Source organism: Miniopterus schreibersii, assembly GCF_964146895.1.
Source record: "Miniopterus schreibersii genome assembly, chromosome: 12".
Lineage (NCBI taxonomy): Eukaryota > Metazoa > Chordata > Mammalia > Chiroptera > Miniopteridae > Miniopterus > Miniopterus schreibersii.
The window spans coordinates 48,897,881-48,910,135 of record NC_138112.1 but is presented as its reverse complement, the minus strand read 5'-3'; the positions used below and the strand labels follow the sequence as shown (position 1 = coordinate 48,910,135).

At 46.4% G+C, this 12,255-nt stretch overlaps 1 pseudogene across 1 annotated transcript; it reads right to left on the bottom strand.

Annotated features, from left to right (window-relative positions):
- Positions 1-306: 306 nt before the first annotated feature.
- LOC308565664 (ribose-phosphate pyrophosphokinase 1 pseudogene) lies at positions 307-1,285 on the bottom strand (annotated as a pseudogene). The gene has a single exon. The product of its transcript is annotated as a ribose-phosphate pyrophosphokinase 1 pseudogene (transcript).
- Positions 1,286-12,255: the final 10,970 nt, after the last annotated feature.

The following is a 12,255-nucleotide window of genomic DNA, read 5'->3' as shown; positions in this document are numbered from 1 at the left end:
CACATTCAAACACCCCCACACAACACCCTTCAAAATCTGAACTCTTCCAGAAGCTGAGCTATATAGTTCAAGTTGCAAGGCCCACACAATCAAAGCAGCCAGAATGAGAAAAGGCAGGTAGGAAATCCGAGCAGTTAGTCTCAATCTGTCTTTCCCTAATTTTGGAGAAACGTTAATATACCTGGCATGGGATGTAGAAAGGTACTGGAGCAAGCTGAGGCTTCTGCTGAATTTTTCATCGAACACAAAGGGAAAACAAGGGAAGGGGTTCCGTTTATTTTTTTAAAAGCCTCAGAAGTTATTTTATTATAAAGGGACATGGCTGAACAGGTAGGAAACAGATTCTCCATTGTGAGTTCTCCTGATGGCTTCTGCAAGGATCATGGAGATGTCGATCACCTGTATTTTGGAGCAATGCTTCATCTTATCTTCCTGAGGTATGGTATTGGTGACTACTACTGCTTCAAAGCATGCGTTGTTAATGCAAGAAATGGCCGGGCCAGAAAAGATTCCATGAGTCAAGATAGCATAAACTCTGGTGGCTCCAGCTGAGAGAAGTTTGTCAGCTGCATGGCAGATTGTGCCACAAGTGTCAGCCATGTCATCCACTAGGATGGCCACTCGATCCTTCACGTCTCCTACCAGCACCATGCGGTCCACTTCGTTGGCCTTCTTGCGTTCTTTGTGAATCAAGGCAAAGTCAACATTCAAGCGGTCTGCAATGGAGGTCACCCTCTTAGCTCCCCCAGCATCGGGTGAGACTATGGTGCAGTTCCTCCATTCCGAGATATTCTCCTTTATCCACCTCAGGACAGCTGGCTCTGCGTACAAGTTGTCCACAGGGATATCAAAAAAGCCCTGAATCTGAGAAGCATGAAGGTCCATGGTGATGATATGATCTGCACCTGCTACGGAGAGCATATTTGCAACCAGCTTGGCTGAGATCGGAGCCCGGCTCTTGTCCTTCTTGTCCTGCCGGGCGTAAGGGAAGCAGGGGATGACTGCAGTGACGCGGCTGGCAGAAGCGATCTTACAGGCGTTGATCATGATCAGAAGCTCCATCAGGCTGTCGTTAATTTCGCCACAGCCACTCTGAACGATGTAGACTTCCTCTCCACGGACACTTTCGCCAATTTCAACACAGGTCTCCTGGTTGCTGAATTTCTTAGTCACCACCTTGCCTAGCTCCAGGCCCAGGCGGTCAGCAATTTTCTGGGACAAGTCCTGGTGGGAGCTGCCGCTGAAAATTTTGATATTCGGCATCTTGGCCAACTACCCTAGGCTCTCTTTGCTCAGCGACGGCTGCTGCGGCCAAACGGGAACCGAAGTCAGCCCGGAGACTCAGCACTGAAAGCTGCGCGTTGCGTTGCTGCTCCGCCGTCTAACGTTCCGCGGGGTGCGCGGCTCTCCGCAGGGGGGCGCGTGGCTCCCAGCCGGGGGCGCGTGGCTCTCCGCAGGGGGCGCGTGGCTCCCAGCAGGGGGCGCGGGCTCTCCGCAGGGGGCGCGTGGCTCTCCGCAGGGGGCGCGTGGCTCCCCGCAGGGGGCGCGGGCTCTCCGCAGGGGGCGCGTGGCTCTCCGCAGGGGGCGCGTGGCTCCCAGCAGGGGCGCCAGGGCTCTCCGCAGGGGGTGTGGGCTCTCCGCAGGGGGCGCGCAGGGCTCCCAGCAGGGGGCGCGTTTTCCAATCCGCATCTTGGATGTACCCAACTGAAGGGAAAGTGAACGTAACATTTGTGGAGCACCTTCCACAGGCATTTCTTTTATAGCAGGGCGTTTTCATGATCAAATTTTGAATTAACCATCCAACCAATTAGAAAATAGGGTTTGCTCTGCTACTGCTTTAACGTATCCCCATCTGGAACTTGGAGAAAGGGAAGCATTTCGAGCCAACGCGGCAGCTTCGTTTGAACAGCGTTGGCGCTTTATTTATCACAACAGCGGATGCTGGGGGAGTAAAGGTAATGAGTACGAAGTACCGAAAATAGTGTCTATAGCACTATGAAAAGAAAGCGCTTTATTCTTGCTCAAACCCGAAGTAATCAAAGCTGGATTTGCTAAGTATGTTTACAGCAATATTTAAAATGTCCTTTCTATTACTGAAATTTCTGCAGGAAAAATAGCTTTGAGATCGACTATCTGAAATTCATGAACTCTTAGCCCCCTTTCTTCCATTCTGTTTCTGTTTTTATAATGTGCTTTCTTAAAATAACGCTGATCCTGCCGGCACACCCACCATCACACACCAAACGGGGCTCAGCAGCAGGTGCTTATTAAGTAAGTCTGCTCGGTCAACACAGGTCATGAAGAAGGAACAGCAAGACTTCTATAAACCAAATTACTTTGTTTCTCTATGGAATAGCAAACAGACCTGAAATTCTTTTCAGAAACACCAGTGAACCTGAGTAAATCAGAACTGAGCCGATCTATTTTCTGAAACGATGATGTCCTTTGACCAGAACCTGAACCAAGGGGGTTGTTTCACTCGGGGCAGGCTGCCTCCTCCTCTGAACCCCATACTCCCGTCTGGGCCACGAACTAAGCTCCCTACAGCAAACACCGGGAAAGAAGACGGTGATCTTTCCCGGGAAGAGTTAAACGGGTCTTAGCTCAACTCCAACCCTTCTCACTCCAGAAAACAGCACTGGGAGCCCCAGGGGGGGTTGGGGCTTTGCTGCTCTGACTTCTCACACTCTTCTTCCAAATGAATTTAAATCTTTTCTTGTCCAAATCCCTACAGAAGAAAAAAAAAAAAAAGTAACCACTCTGTAGTTTTTCTACTATTATGCAAATAGATTAATCAGGCAATGCTCCTGTGAGAATTAATTTATATTGAATCCAATGAGGCCTGGATGCTTGTGGACTGAACCCCTAGGCCAAAGCCTCAGCTAGGTAGCACCTCATATTATTCCTTTGACGAAATGTGAACTGACATAAATACTATGGCTCCCTTTCAATCCGATTACCCCGTTACCTCACATCAATGCTACCCCAGCCATCAGATTCTGGCGTCTTTCCTTTCACGGGCTCCAGGAACAACAGACAACTCCTCCTTGATAAACAAGCACCCACGCTGCCACCTCGTACCCCACTCTTAACCCATCATCCTCCCTCAATGGGCTCTATTCGACAAGGTATTTTATTTTGTTTGTAGGAATCAAGGACCGAAACACAGTTCAAAATCAGGCCTGGCTGGGGCTGTTCATTCAAAGCTGCCCTTTCACACAATCGGTCACTAAGAGCCCCTGGAAATAACACCCCTGAAGTATCTACCCTTTAATAGACGCCGTCCCCTTGGGACGCTCCCCCATCCCCTTCGCTGGGCTCCCTCCCTTACATCTCATGAGTTCTTTTTAAAACACACAAAAAACAAATAGCACAGGTTTCCTGGGCTTGCGTGACCTGGGGCTCAGTCTAAATGAACCTACACTTTAAACCATACCTTTGTACTAAACTCATGTTGACAACCACTAAATTCTTTCCATTGCTCTGCATAGAAACTTTAAAAAAGGAGTTCACTTCTCCCCTGTCCCCTCCCACCCCCAAACTCTGCCCATTTATAAAGCCTGGCTAAACAATCCACCAGGTGGGGGGAAGGCTTTTCTATGTGGGCAGCTCCATTTCTGGAGCCCCTACCTTGGTAATTAGATTAAGAGGCAATATGTGAATAGCAGGAACCACAACAGACCCCACTCCCTTCATGCTTTATGCCATTTACTGCACGTAATCGATAGCAAAATATCTTGAATGGTGGCAGAAATAAATGTGATTTGTGAACAACCCGCTGTTGAAAATGGAAATGAGGGAGGAAGAAAACAAAGCAGGCTTTATTTGTCCAAAGCAACCTCGAGTCATCCTAGCGCTTGGTTTTTTGAGAAAGGGGCAGAAGTTACACGTGATCATACACTGGGGCTGCTGGTATGTCTGTTAGCCTTGCAGTTAATTAGTTTACACAGTCCTGTGCCTCCTTTTAGCCCCCGGGAAAACAGAGGACAGTGACCTTACAGGCAATGCTGTCTTTCTGAATCGAGGAAGACAGAAATCCCTTCAGTAACCACGGTCCCTCTGAATGTGAGAAATCCTATGAAACATATTCTAACTGTGTCTATTAAGAAGCTCTTAACTCCTGAGAAATAAGAGAAAGCAAAATAAGTAGTAAGAATGGAAACACACGAACACTCAGCTACCTATGAGGAATGTTATGGTTTTGCCAAACACCATTCACATGTTTTTGAAGCAGTTTGCTTTCTGTCATGCCAGAGGAGGACATCTCTGTTTTCATATAAAGTAAGCTTCCATTTAAAAGCCAGAAGAGGCATTGAGCGAACATGTTAGATTTTGGTAATTACTTTTCACTAAAAGTGACACTCTTTTCCTTTCACCCTAACTTTGGTGCCTTTCCCCAAATGTCTAAAATTTGTTGCCAAGGGCAGGTTTAGTGGTTATCCAGGAATATATTTTTTAAACTTTTATTTATTGATTTTTAGAGAGAGAGAGAGAAACACTGATTTGTTGATCCACTTATTTATGCATTCATTGGTTGATTCTTGTACGTGTCCTGACCAGGGATCGAACCCGCAACCTTGTCGTATTGGGACAATGTTCTAACCAACTGAGCTACCTGGCCAGGGCTTCAGGAATGTTTTTACACCATATTTTTACTCAAAGTAAGTACCTCTGCTTTATTCCTTTCCCTTGGCCTGGTTAGTTATGCACCATTCATTCAACAAACATTCATTCAATATCCACTGATGACTAGGTGTCTGCAGGGGCAGGCTCTCAGTGGCATTCAGGATGACCACTGTCCACAGCCTCCCTTTACCTACAGGAATCTTTCCCTGCAAGCTCAGCTCTACTCAGTCCTACTCCTTCACAGGAAACATCTAGGAAACTAAATTCATGAGCCTAGGGGATACAGCCTCTAGTCACTCTCATTGTTGCTGCCATTTTCCGGGTGACAAAGGCTCCCAGGCTACCCTGATTGCCCCCTTGCCCCCTAAGTTCCTGTATCGACCCTTTGTCTCCTTGCTCTTTAGTCCCTTCACAGATCACCTGCCTGCCCAGAACCAGAATTACTCCAAACGTTGGCCTTCTTTACTCTAACCCAGTGATTCTCAACATTTTTCATCTCACGGCACATACAAACTAATCACTAAAATTCTGCGGCACACCAAAAAATGCATTTTTGGCCAATTAGACAAAGGATTCTGAGACCAACTTTGGATGGTGTGGGAAAAATTTGTGCTATTAATCAATAATGCCTTCCAGGGCTCTGGAGGCAGGAGAAGTAGACCCATGCTCCATATAGCACCAGTGGTTTGAGAACTATGAGCAATGGAAAGAAAGCTCATAGGAAGGAGCTTTGCCATTAAGCTATAGTATTCGGGATTGGATCTTGGTGTACTTTTCCTTTTTTTTTGTTTTTTTTGTTAATCTTCACCTGAGTATATTTTTTCCATTGATTTTTATTTTTAGAGAGAGCAGAAGGGAAGGAGAGAGAGCGAAACATCGATTTGAGAGAGACACATCAATTGGCGGCTTCCCCCAAGTGCCCCAACCAGGGCTGGGGAACAAACCTGCAACCCAGGTACATGCCCTTGACTGGCAATCCAATCCGTGACCCTTTGGTCCAAGGGCTGATGTTCTACCACTGAACCACACTGGCCAAAGCTTGGGATATTTTTCATAAGGATCATAATACAGTGGCAACAATAATGATGGCTTCCTTTTAGTGAGTACTGTGCTAGTGCCCTCTGGGTGTCAGTTTGGTTTTTGAGTATAATGATCTCTTGATCCCTGCAGTGCTTCAAGGCAGAAGAGGACTCCCGACCTGGAATTTAAAACACAGACTAGTCTTGTCAACCTTTGAAATCTCAAGACTTTCTTCAGAGGATGGTTCTGAGTCAGTACAGAATAGTGGTTGTGACCATAAGGTCTAGAGTCAGACTGAGTTCCAAGCCTCTGGCATTTATGAACTGTGTTTCAGGATTCAAGCAGAGAAGTAGGACCAATAGGTGGTATTATTTACAGGGTGGGGCAGAAGTAGGTTTACAGTTATTCATATGGAAAATAATATAATAATTAATAAATAATAATACAAGAATAAACTATCACACACAGCTGTAAACCGACTTTTGCCCCACCCTGTGTGTGTGTATATATATCATATGTATACATTACATATATATCCTATGCAGTAAGTCCTCACTTAACATCATCCATAAGTTCTGTGACTTTCAGCGAAATGACATATAATGAAACTATTTAACTATAGGCCAACTTATATAAGCAAGAGTTCAATTCCTAGGGCATCTCATCAATGTTATAATGAAACGTCGTTTCTCGATAACCTGCTATATGTATCAAGAGCAGGCTGGGACCCACAATCACAGTCTGGAAGCCCACGAGAACAGACTGAAATCCGTGTCGGTGCCCGCGGCCTCTTACCTGTCGTCGATATCCTTCTGCCTCAGGGAGGTGGGCACACACCTGGCCCAGGGCTCAGAGGAGCTGCGACGGTGGCGCATCTGCTGCCCGCTGCTGGCTCACACCAGGGAGGTGAGCCAGCTCATCAGCCACAAAATGACCGCGGCTTTCCTTCCACCCTCCAAAGCTCTCAAGGCTCTTTTGTACTCACGGTAACTGGAATCATGTTGGAAAGCAAATTCTGGAAAATGGACTTTAGCCTCGCCAGGCTGACACAGTGCAAAGCCAACATAGTTACATTACTAAATCTCTCTACGTTCCTCTGTCTTCTGTAGATAAGTGGAGATAATAATAGTATCTACCCCATCCGGCTGTTTTTAGGATCATTTTTAAATAAGGCATGGAAAATATTTAACACAGTACCAGACATATGGTAAGTTCTCAATAAAGCTAACTATCATTATCATTGCTGTTGTCGTTATTGGTTTGCATGTCCTTTGCTGGCATCTAAGAGGAAATCAGGTACAGGCTTACCTCAGAGATATTGCCGGTTTGGTTCCAGCCCACCATAGTAAAGTGATTTTAGCAATAAAGCAAGTCATAATATTTTTGCTGGTGGAGGGTCTTGCATTCGATTTGTCAAAAAAAATGCAACACCTGTGAAACACAATAAAGCAAAGAGCAGTAAAATGAGTGTGCCAGTATAAGATTCAGTTATTTAGTTTCTTGAAGGGAAAGGGCACTAAATTTCCTCTGTACCTAAATATATCCAGTCACTGTTCTAGGCAATGTACATTTTTTACAGTGTTTTTTTTTGGCATATTATTATAATTATTTCAGATTAGGCAATTGCAAAAACTAAGGAACAGAAAGATTAAGTAGCTCGGCCCAAGATCACACAGCAAGTAAAAGCAATGCCATATATATATATATATATGTGTGTGTGTGTGTGTGTGTATATGTGTGTGTGTGTGTGTGTGTGTGTGTGTGTATGCAGGAAGCAAGAAGAGAGAAAAGTGTATGCAGAGGGAAGAAAGAAACTGGCATCTTAGAGGAGGAGAGGAGAGGTTGGGGAGGCAGGAATGTTGTAGAAGGGTAGGGGGCTGGCAGGGGCCTGTTCCCTCTTAAATGCAATGGGAAGATCCAGGATGGCACAGACTGCCAACCTTGTTGATTCCAGTGTTCCCAGACCTGGAACATTGCCTGCTGGCACTTGGCAGAACCTCCATAAATATTCGTTGATTGAAGGAGAGGGTGGGGCGATAAGATCTGATTTATGTTTTCAAATCTCTCTAGCTGCTTGTAAAGTATGCACCAGGCCTCTCTTTGATCCTTCAGTAACATGAAACTTGCTACTTATTTTCTTTCTCTTGGCAGCCCTTGCAATACTTGAACATGGTAGCCCCATCCCTCTAGGTTTCCATTTCCCCAGGCCAACAGCCTCAGCTTCTTGGCAAAAGAACTTCTGCGATGATGGAAATATTCTACATCTGTGCTGTCTGATATGGTAGCCACTAGTCTCATGTGGTGTTTGAGCAGCTGAAGACGGCTAATGGGACTGAGAAACTAGACTTTACATTTACTTAAATTTTTAAATTTAGTTTTTATTTTTATGCAAATTATTTAAATTTTATTTTTTAACTAATTTGAACTTGAATAGTCCCCCATGGCTAGTGGCTACTGGATTGGACAGGGATGCGCTAGTCCTGCACTTTGACTTTTTCTCTGATGATAAGATGGACATCTCTGCCTCTTCTCTGAGCCTCCTGCTTTCCTTACCTTCCTCTCCACCAGAACTAACCAATTCTGACACCCCATATCCTGTGTTGGCCTTCCGTCTCAGGGCAGCTGATTTACTACCTGGGCCTAAAGATCACTTGGAGGCCCCTTTCTTTGGCAAGCACAGTTTTCAGAGCAACAACTTTTAGCTTAATGGGTCATACAATTCCTCTTAGTGATGAGTTCATTAACATATATATTTATATGTCTAAGAACCTAAGTGAGGGTTGGATAGGGATATGCCAGTGCATTAATTAATTACACTGTAAAAATTAAACATTCACTTTATTTAATGCTGTGAGATCAGGCATTAATACACATGTGGTAAGCTGAGCTTGGTTCCCAAGCTATGGAATTTGACTCTCTGTTAAACATATTTAGTCTACTAGCATATTTGCTAGTAATACCCACTAATGGCCAACAATAACAACAAAAATCACCACCTAATCATTCAAATCAGCAAGGAGGACTGGCCCAGGGAATACAAATGAAGATTAGACAGTCTTTTGTCAAAATCTGGGAACTTTCCCATCTGGTTACATTCTAAGGAACCAAACAGCATAAAGTGAAGAGCTAATCATGATACAACTTTAGGAGAGGTTAGAAAAGTGATCAGCAAATAAACAAACTGATCTTTAGAGCAGGAAAGGTCCTTTCAGATGAGGCAGGAGAGTGCTCCCAGAACTTGAAGGGTTTATCACTCCATACATTCTTGGAATGCATGCCATGTATGAGGCATCAGAACACAGAGTCAAAGGACATGGTGACTCCCCTCAAGGAGTTCATGGTCTAAGGAAACAAACATGTCAATTATTTTAATAGGTACAGTTGCCAGAGTTAGCAAATAAAAATACAGAAGAGCCAACTAAGTTTAAATTTCCAATAAGCAATGAATAATTTTTTAGTGTAAGTATATCTCATGCAATAGTTGGGTCATAGTTATACTAAAAACAGTATTTGTTTGTTTGAAATTAAGATGTAAATGTGCATCCAGTGTTTTATCTGGCAACTCTAAACATAGGGTAATACTTGCAATGATAAAGGTGAGTGTTAGGTACTATAAGAAAATACCCAAGGGACATAGACCTGGGAGCACATGTCAGAGAAGAGTCACAGAGGAGGTGAGGCTTAATCGAAATCTTTTCCAACCAACAGCCAGGTAAAGAGAGTACTTAGGGATCAGTATGCCCAAAGGCACTGGGGTTTGGGGGAGCAGGGCATACTTGGGGACATGCAAGTAGCTCAATGGGAATAGAATAAAATAATAGGTAGAATTTCGATAACTGTCTGGGAGATGAGCCAAAGTCAGAACCCAGAATAACATTATTGTCTAAGGGATAAAGGCAGAAAAGAGAGTTCATGAAGACAGCAAGAAGGAGCAGTCTGAGAAGAAGAAGGAAAATCACGAAGCCAGGAAGGAGGGAGAAGTCCACAGTGACAAATGCTGCAACAGTGAAGGCCATCGTGACCCCTACGTCCCTAGGCCTGAAAGGGCGGAAGGTTGGCGAGACAATATCGCCAGAGCCCAGTGACCTTGGGGGCTGTTCCACAGAAGTGCAACCAAGCAAGAAGAGAGCGGGGAAAAGAAATACCCAGCCTTTCTCTTCTCCTGCCCTTGAGTCTGTGCCAGTGCCTCCCACTGACTGAAACCAAGAAGAAGAAACCAGCCACCAGGTATGCTGGGGGCAGTGCATCCCCAGAGGCCGGCCTCTCACCACGAAAGCAAGGGGAGGGGTAGAAAGTAGACCTGGAAGTAGACAGAATAAATAACTGACACTGTCCCCAAGCAGGCGGAGGAGGGCTTAACTCAGCGGCAATGTGCATAGAATGGAGAGCGAGCTGACAGGAAGCGGAGGGCTTTTTGTGTGATGACCATCTCGTCTCTCTGCAGTTGGAGGAGAGGGTTAATAGTGGATGACAGTGAGCAGGCAAGGAATGTTCTGATTTTCCTTCTTCACGTGGGAGCTGGCAGTGGGTCTTAAGGCCTTGGTGCAGCATATGTAACACCCTAAGAATCTTTTAGAGACAAGGATGCCCCCTTGACCAGTGAACTCATCCTAGATCTACAAATGACTATTCTTCCTTCCTGTTTTAAAGCACACTGTCTGTTTTGGGTTGGGGAGAATGAATGAATGAATTCTGGTTTAGAGAAGAAAGCCTCAGTCCATAGGCAAGCATCTTTTCCCCTTGTGGGCTCTTAACTGTTGGATGAGATAAAGGTTTATTATTAAGACAAGCACCAGGCCCTGGCCAGTGTGGCTCAGTGGTTAGAGCGCCCACCAAGCACTGAAGGGTAGCAGATTCGATTTCTGGTCAAGGGTGTGTACCTGGGTTGGGGGCTCACTTTCCGACCCCGGGTCAGGGTGCATGCAGGAGGAAACCAGTGCATGTGTGTGTGTCTCTCTCACATGGATGTTTCTCTTTCTCTCTCCTTCCCTCCCTCCCTCTGTTCTACTCTCTCTGAAAAGCAATGGAGAAAATATCCTCAGGTGAAGATTAACAACAACAACAAAAAGGACAAGTGCTAGGAGACAGTTTGACAAGTTGGTAGGAACCCGCAGCGCCACTCAGTGTAAACAGGGCCATTCTCCGCTAAGTCCACTGTTCCACGTGTGTGTGGCGGTGTGGGGTGGGCACTTCACTTCTCCAGGATCCACCACCCAGCTCACTAGACAGCCAGCTCCGGGAAGCAGAGGGCCACCTCCACCGCACACAAAACCAGCCTCACCAAGAGCCACCTGCTCTCCATCCCTGAGTCCTTGGGGACCTGAAAGAAGGTGGAATAGATTTCATACTCTCTCTCTTCTTCCTCCCGCTGTTGACAAAACCGGCCCTTTCAGAGACAGATGCCACACCCTTTCCCACCCAGCGCCCATCAGCCCACTTCACCTTGGTCCAAGCCTCTCTATCCAGCAAGATCCTGGGACAAGTAGTCAATAGTTCCAGTTTGGGGTGAGGGGGAGAGAAAGAGAGCCTGGGCGGGGGAGGTGGCAGGGCAGTGAGGAAGGGGGTTCATTGTGGGGCTCTGACAGGTAATTAAAGAAGCTGAAAGGTACCGCCCACAACTCGGGGAGCAAGCCAGGGGGCGTTCACTCCTGTTGCACACCTGCCACCTGGCCACACCTCATGGGGGTCCCAGGACTGTAGGGGAACCGGGAGCAGAGTGGCGTTAGGCAGGGAGGGCTGTGAGGAACCGGGTCTCGGGGCTTTGCTGCCCCAACCCGGGATCTCCACCAGGAGGAGAGGAGCGCGTCCGTGCGCAGCCCTCCGGAGACCGGTGGGTCCACCCTGAAGCCCCAGGCTCACTCCACGCCCCTCCCTCCACTCGGGGCGCACCCCTCGCACCCAGAAACGCTGTCCGTCGGGTGCGGAGGCTGGGAGCTGCTGGGGCCAGCGGTGGGGCGACAGCGAACTGAGAGTTCTTAAACCTTAGAAGATCAGAGATGGAAGGGCGCTTAGGGCGCTCTCTGGGCAATCCCTCTTTTTAAACATGGGGACACTGAGGCGCAGGGGACCAGGACTTTCCCTAAAGACACAGAGTAAAGTGAAATGGATCCAAATCCGAGTTAAAAAGATATCTAACCCTGCAGTCTTCTGAGAAGGAAAAGTAAAGGCAATTTATATTTAAGGAGGGAGGCGGGGACGTCAGCATTTGAAAAGAAGCTAATTTCCCAGAAGAGGGGATGCAGGGGGGAGGGGGTGATTGGGAGAGAGAGCACTCTAGGTCCCGCTCACTAAAGTTTAATTTTGATGATTTCCAATGGGCTTAGAATGCCCTGGCCCACACCTCACGGTCTTAAAATCGCTGGGCTGAAGGGTCCAAGCAGCGAGTTAAACTAGGGCCCAGGCAGCCCTGCGATCCGCCCTGCTCTACAGAGATCCCCTTTCTTTGGGTTAAAAAAAGAAAAGAGAAAAAGAAAACACAAAAAACCCACAAAAAAAACCACAACACACAGTTAACCACCTGTCAGGGCCACGGATACAATGAGGCTCCTGGAAAAAGAGCTTTTCATGCATGCGTAATATATTTGTTCAGCTACTCACTTAATGAAGCTG